Source organism: Apium graveolens, chromosome 1 (assembly GCF_009905375.1).
Source record: "Apium graveolens cultivar Ventura chromosome 1, ASM990537v1, whole genome shotgun sequence".
NCBI classification, from domain to species: Eukaryota; Viridiplantae; Streptophyta; class Magnoliopsida; order Apiales; family Apiaceae; genus Apium; species Apium graveolens.
The window spans coordinates 180182743-180198505 of NC_133647.1; the positions used below are offsets into that span (position 1 = coordinate 180182743).

Sequence of the window (15763 nt, forward strand, 5' to 3'; positions counted from 1 at the left end):
ATCATTTCATTATCTTACACACCTTCAAAGGACCAGTTTGCTTATATATGTACCAAACCATTAACTGGTTTTTAACATCATCTTCTACTTGGCAAGTTAGAAGTGTTCTCAGATTCACCCTCCAACTTGAGTGGGGTATTGGAGTTGGACATATAACTTAGAGCCTACCTACATCACAGTATCTAACTTATTTTAGAAGGAGTTAGTTAGATTTTGTAACAAACCTCTCTCTCTCCCCCCCCCTCTCTCTCTCTCTCTCTCTCTCTCGTATATAAACAGATAGATCTGGCTAGCTTAGTAACTAAATAACTTGTACAAACATTCAGTTGTGAATACAACTTCGAGCTTCTCTCATCTTCTTCATCACATCAATAGCTTAGTTCTAGTTTTACTATTTCATATACCTTGATATTATACTAAAGTAATTGCAAATTCTTAATTTATTTCTTATCTATATATAATATCCCAACATGCCTATAATATTAATTAGATATTTTATTCTCGTAAAATGATAGATTTACTCATGTATTTATTATTTTTTTAAAAATATGTAGTTTGTGAGAATTGAACCTATTAATAGGAATCCAACCTAAGTATGCTCATTCACCAATATATCTTAAAACCACTACACCAAATTATCACGTGTATTTTTCACCAAACATATAATATGTGAATGTCATTTAATATTGAGATATTTTATTTAATTTTAAACAGTCTACGAAATATGGGATATCATGTTCTATTATTAGGTTCAAACCACATATATTTGAGAGCTGATAACGCCCCTCTAAAGAAAAATAAGGTCAAAGATGAAGAACAATGAATTTAGTAGAGTTGCAAACGAACAGAACCGAGTCGAGTTCTGTCCGAGCCGAGCCGAACCTAATTTTTTTTAAAACGATCTGAGCCGAGCCGAGTTTAAAAACCGAGCCGTAAAAAATATTCACGAACGACTCGTATATAAACGAGCCGAGCCGAGTTGAACACGAGTTTGCTCACGAACAACCGAGCCGAGCCGAACTCGAGCCGAGTTGAGTTGTCCACTAATAGTTCGCATATATTTTTTAATCGACCTAGCTTAAGGTATAATTTATAATTTTATAAGTTATATGGAGATCAAATACTAATTTTATCTTAAAATCATATACGCACACTCAGACTCTACACTTGTTTCTTAATCCATGTAATTTTATCAATTTATTTCACAAGTCGAGATTTAGAACAAAATCATTTTTATTTTAAATTATTGAAACATTCATAACTTTAGAAAACGTATATTACTTTTAATTTGTTGATGTCGATTGTCAAAGATTTAGTAATTTTTGATATTTCAGTTAAATTGGTTTAGAGTAGAAAAGACGTATAAAATAAAATAAAGGAAGTAAGCCCCTTTAAGTGGTTGAAAAATATAATTAATAAAAATTATTTTATATTTTTGTAAAAATATTATAATGTTATTATTTATTTTAACAACTCACTATTTTAATTTATTCGAAATCGTAATTTTGGTCGATTTTATCATAGATTCCTCTAATAAAAGTGTGAGGTGAAATTTAGGCTTAAGTTTAATTATAAATTGTTTGTTAAAGTAATAAAGTTCTAGTGATATCTATGAAATTAATTAAATTATTTATTGTTAAAATATTTATTAAATTTTTATTAAATTAATAATTTTACTTTAAAATTAGTATTAAATTTTAATTAAAAAAATTAAAATCTTTATACAAGTGATTAGTAAATATTTATTATATGTTATATATAAAAATTTTATCCGAGCCGAGCCGAGTTACCGAGTCTGAGCCGAGTCCGAGCTAAACGAGCCGAGTCCGAGCCGAACATACCAAAAACTCGGCTCGGCTCGTTTAATAATCCGAGTTTGTTTTTTTGTTCGCGATCGACTCGTTTAAGAAAACGAGCCGAACCGAGTTCACTTAAACGAGCCGATCCCGAGTTTTGTTCACGAACGGCTCTGTTCATTTGCAGCTCTAGAATTTAGAGTTATATTATTGTTTAATTTGAATGGATATCTACAAGATATGTTTTTGTTCAAAATTTTTGACAACCATTGTGTTCCTCTCTTGTTTATTTGTTCACTCGTGGGTGTAGATTTATTAATGTGTTCTATTGTGTTAAATTAGGTGTGTAAATTTATTAAAGTGTTTTCGTGTAAAAATTGTTCGTTGACTAGGATGTTATTGATATTCCATGTTTATCAATGGCCTGGTAATAGATTTATCAAAGTATTTTGTTGATAGTGTTACATTCTTAAGATTATTTAAGCATATTTTTTTCTATTTACTACTTTGAGGCATCTTGGAAAGGTAACAAGCAGGCACAATAAAATAATGTTTCTAAAAACTATTGTCCATTTAAGCGAATATTATTTTCCTAAATAACCCTCGAGTAACATTTTCAGGTACCCATTGTCTATGCATAAATGAATCTTATTGAAAAGGTTAGGTATACATATTAAAAATTAAGGGATGTGACTGAGAAAAACCTATGATTATTTTAGATTGCATTTCTCTTGTTGGAATTTGAAACTGAACTAACACATGATGTTTGGAAAAAATTCTCAGATTCTATATTCATCTGCAAGTCTGGTCTTGATGAGGTAATGTGCCCTGTCAAATTGAAGTAAAAAAGGAAAACAAGGAGAATTCATCGACAAAAGAAACCGACCAACATGAAGATGGATACAATGAGGGTAATAGTCTATGCATCCAGAAATGAGGACCACGAGATGCAAGATGAACTTGACTGTTGGAGTCTTTATAAAAACAGGGAAATATGATCATATAAAAATAGGGAAAGAAAACGAGGAAAAAAAATCAGATCCAGCTATAGTACGATCTTTATAAAAGTGACAGAGAGAAAGAGATATCAAATTCCCTATAAAGGCCATTGTTAGCTCATCTTTATAGTACGATTTTATGCACTTGTCCACCCAGCATCCCATTTTCTTAACAAAAATCGCAGATTGTAACAGTTAAGCTCATCCTAAATAAATAAATGACGTTACAAATTAAATAGCTTATCAGACACATATTTGATGGCTCCAAAAATTATGAATTCCAACCACGTACGAATCTTGACATATTATAAGCTACTGACACCCCCACTTAAGTTGCTAACACCTTTCAATACTTAGTTTTGATTGTCTTCTTATTGCAAAATTTGAAAAATCATATATAAGATATTATGATAATATATATGTAAACACTAACTTATTTCTATAATTTTTTTAATTAGTTAAAAGCCATTGCATATCAGAATATAAGTTTTTTAGGTGACATGAACATCACTTTCAGTTATTTGAAAATTATCTTCTCCGGAACATATTAAAGAAGATTAAAGGAGATTGCACTTTATATGATTTTATAATAAAGTAAATAATTTCACACGATATTTTTCTATGTTAAAGAACATCAAAGAAAGCAACATGTTTTAAGTTACCCAATTTTTTGTTATAACATCGTCGTGGGAAGTAGTATTTACACCAGATACTATATTTGGACTTCGAGTCCTAACCTTGAATCCTTTATTTTACTTATGAAATTTATGTTCTGTCATATTTGAACTGCAACATAATAAGTACAATATATTTTGAGCCAATTACACACAGAGTTCTACATAATATTCTATAATCTAGTACATATGTTCAACTAACTTAGAGAACATTTTTATAATATAACAAATTTAGTTAATGATTTACAGAAATTTTGTATTACATAGTATAACATATGTATTTAATACTAGTCCTCTCTCGGGTTGGGGTTGGGGAATATCTGAGCTTGGAGAAATGGTCACTACCTCGATTTATTATCACGCACTCTATACTATTTTGCAAGGGTAATTGACAATTAAAACAATCCAAATTAACAATAAGAAATTAGATGTCAAGAACAAGAATATGAACTAGAAGATATAAAACAAAGATATAGACACTAACCCGACTCAGTGTGCATGTTGCCCTCCATCTTATATAATGTTAGGAATATACCATGAGGAATGATTGATTTGTGAGTAATATTGTTCAACTGGTTTTAATCAGGTCAATTTATTCAAATATGAAAGTCGGACTATTAAATTGTTAAATCAGTCAATCGATTACAGAACTGAACAAATGGAAACGTATATACTGTAGCGTGAGAAGTGCAAGGATCACAATATTTTCAGACTTGGTAACAAATTGATTGAACAAATACGTTATGCGTATATATTATATGTATTTTTTAGTTTATAGATATTACCTTGTAATGTAAAACATATAGAATACTGTTTAATATGTATATAATCTAGACTGTTGGATTAAAAAGGAATTAATGGTAATGATGAAGGGTCTCTAGTTCTCCCACTGAAGAGGGTTCTCTTTTGAATTCAAAAGCATAATTTGACCCATTTTTTGGAAAAATATTCGTTATTTGGCTAAGTGAACCGATTTACTACGTAAATTTAGTCAATTTGAATTATGAGTCTGACGAAGATATCTGATCGATAAGATGAAATATTTTATATCAATAAATTGAAGTGTTTGATATTTTTTATAAAATCAATTCAATAACCAATATGTATCAAATTTACTAATTTGGACAAAGATGAGTTATTTTATGAACTTGACATACATGAAATTTGACATGAGTCGTCACAAAATCTGTTGATCACCCAAACTTTCAAGATGTGTGCTTGCCGGCAGAAGCTATGAAGCTAGTTGAGTCTGATGTAGTCTCTAACCTATAAGATCAGATAAATGGCTCAAAGTTGAAAATAAATTAATATTATTATTGAATTAGTATACGAAAAAAGGTTGAAATCATTCATGAATAAAAGTCTGGCAATGATTAAAATAACGATATATTGATTCCCATACTAGAAAACTATCTATATCTGGCCTATATTAACACGACCAACAATATAACATATTCTAGAATACACATATCTCATTTGACATACCTATATTGTAATCTACACATCGTTACCATGAATATAACAACCTTATATCACACTTTAATACGACATCAATGAAGTTGGACATAGACATTATCGATTCCAAATATAACATGTTTCAATTACCTTACATCATAAATATTGGACCTACACAAATTACAATTAGTATTGACACATATTTAACTCAAAGATCACAATACCCAAAAGATCTATCGTGACCAGAATAATCAAAGTCTGAAAAGGAAAAACCGTGAACACTGCACAATATTTTATCACTCATTGATCTAAACAGTCATTCAGTATAAACTGTTTCGAATTATATTTTTCTTACAATTCAAGTAAATAATGAAGGAAGATACATTTTATTTTCTAGCAAAACCCGCGCAAACTAAAATTTAACAATTATACCCTCTGCATTATAAAACATTACTAAAAATAGTATGTGCCTCGCACGAGTTAATATGCTAGCTAAAGTTTTGAAGACACAATAAAAAACTTACATTTTTTATGATATAAAGACCAATTATACAACTAATATAACTAATATAATAAGCAAACAATCTCTATTACACAAATTGTAATACTTACAGTAACGTTCCATTACTACACCATATCCGAGTCTTGTTTTTCTTGTGATTAAATTCCCAAATTAGTTGACCTGGCTTGCTGAAGTTGCATAATATGTTTAACAATTATTTTTAGTAGATGATAATGTTAGGCACAAAGCATGCACTAAATGAATCATGCAAGTATACGCGTTCGCAAGTAATATAGAATGATTTCTAGTTCGTTCCCACAGAGACTCTAATTAATTATATTTAATTAACACTTACTCACCAATGTATGATTATTCTTCAATGCCAAGACAATAATAATTAAGGTTGGTAAACTAATAATTACTACGAGAATTAAACACTTGAATTAACAATATTAAACACGCATGAGATCCTAACTTCATTACTACTTCATTCAATAGTTATTGTTATTAACCTTAGCATGTAATGGTGATGATATTAATCGAACAACACGAAACTGATAAACGCCAACTTTCATTGTACGAATACCATTCTACCAAGCATCCACAATTAAGATAGAAGTTGAATATGCATCAATTATGTTGAGACCCTATATGTCTACAGAATTTGACAACATAACGATTTATGTGCAAGTTATTCATGATGATTACACAGGGCAAGTAAAACGGTTAGAGTTACCCACGAATCATGCATACAATACATGAACCTATGCTAGCATGACAAGTTCTGAATCTCAAGATTCACTGTCGATTTACAAGAGATTAACAGGCTATCTTACATGTTCGCGACGCATATAAGACGAATAAGCACAACCTATACTAGATATCATACAATCACCACATACCAAGGTATTAAATAATTAACTAAAGAATTCCAGTAAATCCGCTAGGATCCCATGCTCACGATTAGCCCATAATAGAACTCATCGTCACCAAGGGTTCATATGAAAGCATGATAATAACACAACGATATAAAGATGAAAAATACTTAATAAATAATGAAGTATGTCACAAGAGTATTAAGGTTCAAAGCATAAAGAAAACTAGCATCCACTGTTATAACGAATTAAAAGAATCACAAGATAAACGTATGCTTCCTCTTATTCATTATTGCATGCTAAAACGGCCTTCTCAATCTTCTTGCCCTTGCTCTTGATGAAGAAAACATCTTCCCATAAGGTTTACATAATAGCCCAAGAGAACCAGCGCCAACAGAAGCACAACTGTACTTGAATTAATAAAATCCAGATTCTGAAATTCCGCACGCACGCGGTCGCCTGCTGCCTCCACGCGGCCGCTTCTGGCACGCGGTCGCCTGCTTCTAGCGTGCGGTCGCGTGCTACCCTTCTGAAGAATACTTTATTTTGCTCCTGTTTTTTCTGATTTCTTCGCTCATCACCCCTAGACTGATTCCAAGCACTTCCTTAAGCTTTATTTGATGAAGACCACCTATCTAAGCAAGTTATATCCTGAAATGTAAAAACACTAGAAAATGCGTCAAATACACAAAATACTTGAGTTCAAGACACCAATTCAAGCCGTTATGAGACACTCTACGTGGTATAAAATGCCACTTATTACACCCCCAAACTTAAATCGAAGTTTGTCCTTAAGCATCACAGACTCAAACTCAGAATAAAACATGCATGAATACAACTCTATGAATTCAGCGATCCCCTCGCGATGACTAAACCAACCAACATATGACCTATCAACAAATGCAATTAGGCGACTAAAGATCAATTAAATCATGCAAGCTAACATACAACTAGAAATGTGGTGTGTGCGAATGCTTAACATATATGCTTCGAAATCAGATCAATCACCATAACTTAATTATTCTCAAGGCAATCACAAACTTATACGAAGAATATATTCTAGACAAAAAATGACTTATAACACTTCAAGATTATTGGAGTTTATTACGGATTGATGTTTTTATTCAACACATAAAACAAATGCTTATTTAATCGTGCAATGAGTGAGGTCCACAAAAGACTTATGCAGTGGTACCCATTTAGCGAGCGTTAGGTTAGCGGATCCCAGACTATAAAAGCCTTAGGTCACTAGGCACAAAGTCCCCTAACAACTTAATAACTCGAATACCAAAGAGCCCACTCGTGATCAATTGTGCATTAAACCATATTCTTTTTTCCTTTTTTTTCTTTTTCTTTTTTTTTTTCAATTTCTGAGCAAGTGCGTTTCGCTCCATCTTGCTCAACCCTAGACTACTCGTATACAATACGAGCCGGCTACTAGCCATTTGACGCCTAGCCACAACTAGCAATGAATTCCATTTTTTTCTCCAATTTGTATCTTTTCATGTCTTTTATCATTAAGAGCCTAGCATGCATTTTAAGTATAAGCAATAGATTAACCTCAAAAACCATCAAACCATGACAATAATCTAGTCCTTAAGCATACTCTAAGGCTTAGTGAAATTACAAGTGTTTCTAGCATGCATGTCAACCTAACAAGATTCAACATCATTCTAACGCTATCACTACACTCGCATCAATATCATATATTAATCGGTAAATAACACAAAGGGATCATGGTATATGCATGAGTTATATGACATGATAAATAAAGCTATAAATAAAATAAAAAAAAACTATATGGCAAAAATACGCAATTATATGAACTAAACTATCATGAATATGCAAATACATGACACACACACAAATATGTTCTTTAACTACCACCCCCAAACTTAAAATCTTCACTGTCCCCAGTGAAGGTAATAGAAAGGAACACAAAGTATACCTACTCAGACGAATCATCATCATCACCCTCAGAGGGTGGAGTGTCAGGAGGTGGATAAGCAGAATCCTCACCAAAAATGGCCCACTGGATGTTAGCTCCAAGGCCTCTAAATGCAGTCCTAAGTGCCTGGGTGAGCTCCTCCGCAAACTGACTCTATGACTCATACATCGCATCCATCCTCCTCGAAAGCCTCCTGTACTGGACATCATCCAATCCCGAACCATCTCCTCCCCGGGCTCTCGAAGAGCCTGCCTCTCTCTGTGTTTGACTGGGCCTAACCATGGTAGCACCAGCTGCTGGAACTCCTCCTGAAAGGTGATACCCCAAACAATGTGACTCAGGCTCTCCCCCTGTCTAATCTTGCATCATATTCAAAGTCAATGAATCCATAGGAGCGGCCGACATCTGCAACTGCTCATAAGAAAGCCACTGGACTCCAACTGCCTTGCAAAGCTTCGTGACAATAGAGACATACGGGATAGAGTATTGCGATTTCCCCCTCAAAAACTTCAAAATCCCTTGGTAGATGTACTCACCAAGGTCCACATAATATTCATTATTCAGAATTCCCCATAATAACCTCGCCCTCTCCATTGTAACCTCATGTGCATGCAAAGAAGAAAGAATATTATCACATATAAACGCATTCCAAGCACGAGCATACCTGTTCATCGCGATAACAGGGAAAGTATGATAATCGTTGGATCCCCTTTTGAACTTCCACACTATGCCCGACTGACAGAAAGTAGCAACAATCAAGTCCAAATCAAAGTCCTCAGGGGCCTTTGCATTCCAATGCTCCTCTTGTGGTTTCCTTTGTCGCTATCTAATCACCCGGCGAATCGCCTCGGGCTGATAATCAACAGTAAGCCCACGAACAATAGAAAACCCATTCTTGTCAGCCTTGACGTTTGCATAGAACTCGCGAACAATACTCACCAAAACCGCCTCAGGTGACTCGCAGAATGTAATCCATCTCTTCTCAGCAATCATCGGTAGCAACTCACCATCCCTCCCTGATGGTAAGAACCCCCTCTCCCTCATAATAGGCTTAGTCAGAAGCTTGTTGTACTCTTCTTCAGCAGCCCTATCCAACAATCGGGGCCTCGCAGCAGTATTCCTCGAAGAATCAGTAGTAGTCGGGTTGGTGCTACTGCCACCCAGAGTTCGTGATCTCTTTGGGGCCATGAAAACTGAGAATAAGAGTTGGAGAGTTTGTGTTTGGTGTGTAGGAGAGATTTTGTAGAGTGAAAGTGTGTGGGATGTGTATGGAGAGGTTGTATGTATTTATAGGGCAAAATTAGGGTTATAATTTGATTAGGAGTGGGGATTGTGGCAAGGTATGAGGAGGTATCGTGGGTTAATGGGTTATATTTTTTTGTGAATTTTTTTGTTTTGTTTTTTAGGCTGAAAAATGATTTTTCAACAGTTAGGGACGCACGCGGTCGCCTGCTGGCACGCGGTCGCGCGCTCCTAGCACGCGGCGTATGCTAGGCTACTGGAAAAAAAAATTCTGCAACTTTTTTCTGATTTTTTTGGGTTTTTAGATAAAGTACTATATTCTAAGGTGTCCTATGGTCTCATATCTTGGGTTGCCTCCCAAGAAGCGCTTCTTTTACGTCATTAGCTTGACATGGAGTTATGCGATCAAGTTGACAATAAAACGGCACTAACCACTTCACGGCTTGCCGTATCCCCATAATAGTGCTTCAATCTTTGACCATTTACTTTGAATGCATGGCCCGGATCATTCTCAAAAATCTCCACCACTCCATGTGGAAACATAGTTTTGACGATAAATGGTCCAGACCACCTTGATTTCAACTTTCCAAGAAAATGTCGGAGACGAGAGTTGAATAGAAGAACTTGTTGCCCCGACACGAATGACTTAGGCGATAGCTTCCCATCATGGCACATTTTTACCTTTTCCTTGTACATTTTATTGTTTTCGTACGCTTGAAGTCGAAATTCATCAAGTTCATTTAACTGAAGCATTTGGTTCTTCCCAGTTGCATCTAGATCAAGGTTTAACTTCTTCAATGCCCAATAAGCCTTATGCTCAAGCTCCGCAGGTAAATGACATCCCTTACCATAGACAAGTTGAAATGGGGACATCCCAAGTGGAGTCTTGTATCCTGTTCTATAAGCCCAAACAGCTTCATCGAGCTTCAAAGACCAATCTTTCCTTGACGGACAAATGACTTTCTCTAGAATGTACTTGATCTCTCTATTAGACACTTCAGCTTAACCATTAGTTTGCGGATGATAGGCAGTAGAAATGTGATGATTCACATTTAGTGTTGCATCATAGAAGTGAACTTACGATTGCAAAAATGTGACCCTTCGTCACTTATGATAACTCGTGGCGTTCCAAACCTTGTGAATATCTGCTTATGAAGAAAACTTAACACTACCTTTGCATCATTAGTCGGCAGAGCTTTGACTTCTACCCATTTCGAGACATAATCGACTACCAGCAAGATGTACTGATTATTGTAGGACGAGATAAATGGTCCCATGAAATTGATTCCCCAAACATCGAAGACCTCAACTTCAAGTAGCACATTTAAAGGCATTTCATCCTTTCTGGAAAGATTTCCAACTCATTGGCAACGATCATACCTTAAAATGAACTGATGTGCATCCTTAAACAACGTAGGCCAGAAAAACCTGCTTAAAGAATATGAGCTACTGTCTTTTCACCACCATAATTTCCACCATAAACTGTAGAATGAAAGTCTCGTAATATCCCCTCCGTCTCACAGAATGGGATACATCTCCTGATGATCTGGTCAGCTCCTTATCTAAACAAATATGGTTCATCCCACATGTACCACTTCATCTCATGCAGAAACTTCTTCTTTTGAGCCGCATTTATATTAGAAGGCATTATATTGCTAACAAGATAGTTCAAAATGTCTACGAACCATGGCTCTTCTTCTTGAATTACGAACAATTGCTCATCCGGAAAAGATTCTTTGATCAATGTCTTATCATGTGAAGTAGAATCAGGATTCTTCAATCTAGAGAGATGGTCAGCTACTTGATTTTCAGTACCTTTTCGATCTTTTATCTCTAACTCGAATTCCTGTAGTAAGAGAACCCAACGAATAAGTCTAGGCTTCAAATCCTTCTTTGAGACCAAATAGCAGATGACAGCGTGATCAGTGAACACTGTCACCCTTGTCCCAAGTAGATAAGATTGAAATTTTTTGAAACCAAAAACTATAGCCAAGAGCTCCTTCTCAGTAGTGGCGTAGTTCAGTTGGGCTCCATTTAGCGTCTTACTAGCATAGTAGACCGCATGAAAGATATTAGTCTTTCGCTGCCCAAGAACTGCTCCCACTGTATAATCACTTGCATCACACATCATCTCAAAAGGTTCTCTCCAATCAGGTGCCGTAATAACTGGTGTGGTGATTAAACTCTTCTTGAGAGTCTCGAATGCTGCCAAGCATTCATCATCAAATTTTAAAAGCACATCTTTCTCGAGCAAGTTGCACAACGGCTTAGATATCTTAGAAAAGTCCTTGATGAAACGCAGATAAAAACCCGCATGACCAAGAAAGCTACAGATTCCTTTCACATAAATAGGTGGTGGAAGATTTTCAATTACGCCCACCTTGGCTTTATCCACCTCAAGACCTTTACTAGAGACCTTATGCCCAAGAATGATGCCTTGTTGCACCATGAAGTGACATTTTTCCCAATTGAGCACCAGAATGATTTCAACACACCTTTTGAGCACCAAACGGAGATTATTCAAGCATTCATCATATGAATGTCCAAATATGGAAAAGTCATCCATGAATACTTTGACATTATTTCCAATCATATAAGAGAATATAGCCATCATGCATTTCTGAAAAGTGGCAGGTGCACCACATAAGCCAAAAGAAACTCTGCGAAAAGCAAACGTGCTAAATGGACAAGTGAAAGTAGTCTTCTCTTGATCTTCTAGTACAATGCAAATCTGATTGTTGCCCGAATAGCCATCCAGAAGACAATAATACTCATGACCAACCAACCTGTCAAGCATCTGATCGATGAATGGAAAAGGGAAGTGATCCTTCCTCGTGGCTTTATTCAAATTCTTATAGTCCATGCATACCCTCCAACCTGTGACTGTTCGAGTGGGGATGAGCTCGTTCTTCTCATTTGCTACCACAGTAATACCTCCTTTCTTAGGTACACATTGCACGAGGCTCACCCAAGAACTGTCAGAAATAGGATATATAATTCCTGCATCCAGCCATTTTATAATTTCTTTCTTCACCACTTTTTTCATGATAGGATTAAGCCTTCGCCGTTGCTCAATAGTCGGCTTGCTACCTTCCTCTAGCAGAATTTTATGCATGCAGTACGAAGGGCTGATCCCTTTTATATCTGCTATAGTCCATCCAATGGCCGATTTGAATTCTCTCAGAATCCTCAAGAGCTTGTCCTCATCACTACCTGAAAGGTCAGATGCAATAATAACAGGCAAAGTAGATGTATCACCTAAAAAAGTATACCTCAAGTGTCCAGGTAATGGTTTAAGCTCCAAAGTAGGTGCTTCATCAATAGATGGTTTGAGCTTTCCCTCAGCATTCTTGAGATCAGTAATTCCAAGAGATTCAAATGGCATGTCTAGCTTCCGTTTCCAAGGAGAAGCATTTAGATATTGTAACTGCTCATTGCCTTCATCATCTTCACTGTCAAAATCCCCCAATAAGGCTTTTTCTAAGGCATCAGACCGTAGCACATGATCAAGTTCTGAAGTAACTGCAGAATCAACCAAATCCACCTTGAAGCACTCCTCATCTTCCGTAGGGAATTTCATCACATTGAACACATTAAATGTCACATCTTGATCTTGCACCCTCATAGCGAGTTCACCTTTTTGCACATCTATCAAGATACGTCCTATAGCCAAGAAAGGTCTTCCCAAGATTATGGGAATCTTCTTATCTTCCTCGAAATCCAGAATGACAAAATCTGCAGGAAAGATGAGCTTGTCCACCTTTACTAGTACGTCCTCCACGATACCTCGTGGGTATGTAATCGAACGATCAGCCAATTGTAGAGACATGCAGGTGGGCTTCAGATCCGGCAAATTCAGCTTTTTAAAGATAGACAACAACATCAGATTGATGCTTGCTCCCAAATCGTAAAGGCACTTGTCAAATGACAACTTGCCAATGGTGCAAGGAATGGTGAAGCTACTCGGATCCTTAAACTTTGGAGGTAACTTTTGATGCAGCACGATACTGTACTCTTCCGTCAGAGCAACGGTATCAAGATCATCCAGTTTCAACTTCCTCGAAAGAATACCTTTCATGAATTTTGCATAACTAGGCATTTGCTCAAGAGCCTCAGCGAAAGGTATGTTGATGTGAAGTTTCTTGAACACATCCAGAAACTTATCAAATTGCTTGTCCAGCTTTTGTTTTTGCAATCGCTTAGGAAAATGTGGTGGAGGATAGAGTTGTTTCTCCCCTGTATTACCCTCAGGCAGAGTGTGGTCAACAGTAGTCTTCCTTGGTTCCCCCTCTTTCTCATTTTACATTCCTTCTTTATCTACAACTTCAACTTCTACATCTTTTGCTTTTTCAGCATCAACAACTTTTCCAGACCTTAAGGTGACAACTTTGACTTGCACTTTAGCTTCATTCCTGCCTGGAACTTCAGTATCGCTGGGAAGTATGCCAGGTTGATGATTCAGCAAGGCATTGGCTATTTGTCCAATTTGATTTTCCAAGGTCTTGATAGATACAACCTAACTTTTGCACAACAGCTTTAACTCCTCGAAATCAGCACTAGAAGGTGGAGCAACACCTCCTTGTTGAGGATATGGTTACCTTTGAGCAAATTGCCGAGGTTGCTGGAATCCAGGTGGATTAAACTGTTTATTTGCAGCTTGCTGATATGATTGCTGAACAACATTCTGATTATTGCTCCAGCTGAAATTTGGATGATTTCTGTTATTAGGATGATAAGTAGCGGGTACAGGCTGCTGCGGTTTCTGGAAATTGTTCACATATTGAACATTTTTATTAACAATAGAACACTGATCCGTAGCATGAGAGCCAGCACAAAGCTCACAAACACTAGATAATTGGTTTACGCCATAGTTGGTTAAAGAATCGACCTTCATAGTCAGCGCCGTGAGCTGTGCTACAATAGTTGTAGCTGCATCAACTTCCAGAATACCTGCTACTTTCCCAGGCATCATCCTTTGAGTTGGGTTTTGATACTCGTTTGCAGCCATAGTTTCAATAAGATTATAGGCCTCGGAATAGCTTTTGGCCCACAAGGCGCCTCCAGAAGCTGCATCGAGCATGGGTCGAGATTGGACCCCCAAACCATTGTAGAAACCAGTGATCACCATCCAGTCAGGCATACCATGATGTGGACACTTTCTCAACATCTCCTTATAACACTCCCAAGCTTCGCACATAGATTCTCCTGGTTGCTGCGCAAACTGAGTAATAGCACTCCTCATAGCTGCAGTTTTGGCCATTGGATAGAACTTCACCAAAAACTTTTGCGCAAGATCTTCCCAAGTAGTGATGGACCCAGCTGGTAAAGTGTTAGTCCCTTAACAATATAACAAGAATTACAGAAGGGGGGTTAAATGGAATTCTTGTAACTTTTTCCTGAATAAAAATTGTTCTAACTCAATTATATATATCAGTGTAAATTGATTAGCAGAATGTGGAATAATCACTTGAATTGAATCAAAACACAAGTAATTAAAAACAAGAGTCTTTAAAAACTTTCTGGTGGATTTGAATGATTCCACCAGAGATATATAATATATATCGAGAGAACTCTGTGTGCAAAAAGCTCACAGCTGCTTACAAATAAACAACTAAGAATACAGAGAAATACCGAGAATTCAGCTTATAAATGTTGCTCTCTTGGTTGCTTAGTTTCTTAGTTTTTTTTTCTATTTGCTACTTCTTGGTTTATATATCACCAAGATTACAAAGCAATAAGACAAGATAATAAAACAAAAACTATCGAGTCTATTACAATGCTACTTCATTACTCTATTCCAGCAACTTTAAATATCTTCATAATAGCATGGAAAGGGCAATACTTCTTTGTTCTCGAAAACCCAGTTGAATAGGCTACCACATTCCATTTGCATACACTCGACGCATATGACTGTGTTGTCACTGTCAACAGATATTTGAATTCTTTATCCGTCGGGTTCATGATCATCCGTCAAGTTAATGATCATCCGTCGGGTTGTTGATCATCCGTCGAATTCATTGTTGTTTATCCGTTGAGTAGCAATCAGGCATTAGACTTTATTTCATTAATGCAGAATTACAAGACATCATCTATGTACACTTAATCAATCTATTCTGCATATCTAGTTAAAGTCAACATGACTTAAGTACTACTACAGATTCTAAACAATGTGTATGCAGAAATGTGCTACAGACTTATTGTTACATAAGCTACTCACTCGATGGATAATAAATCATCATCCGTCGGGACTATATTGAGTCATCCGTCGAGACT

The 15763-nt window shown here is 36.1% G+C and overlaps 1 non-coding gene across 1 annotated transcript; it reads left to right on the plus strand.

The window, feature by feature from the left end:
• The first annotated feature begins 14628 nt into the window (after positions 1–14628).
• Positions 14629–14735, plus strand: LOC141683066 (small nucleolar RNA R71). Its single transcript, XR_012560098.1, has one exon. It is a non-coding gene; the product is annotated as a small nucleolar RNA R71 (small nucleolar RNA).
• The last annotated feature ends 1028 nt before the right edge of the window (positions 14736–15763 follow it).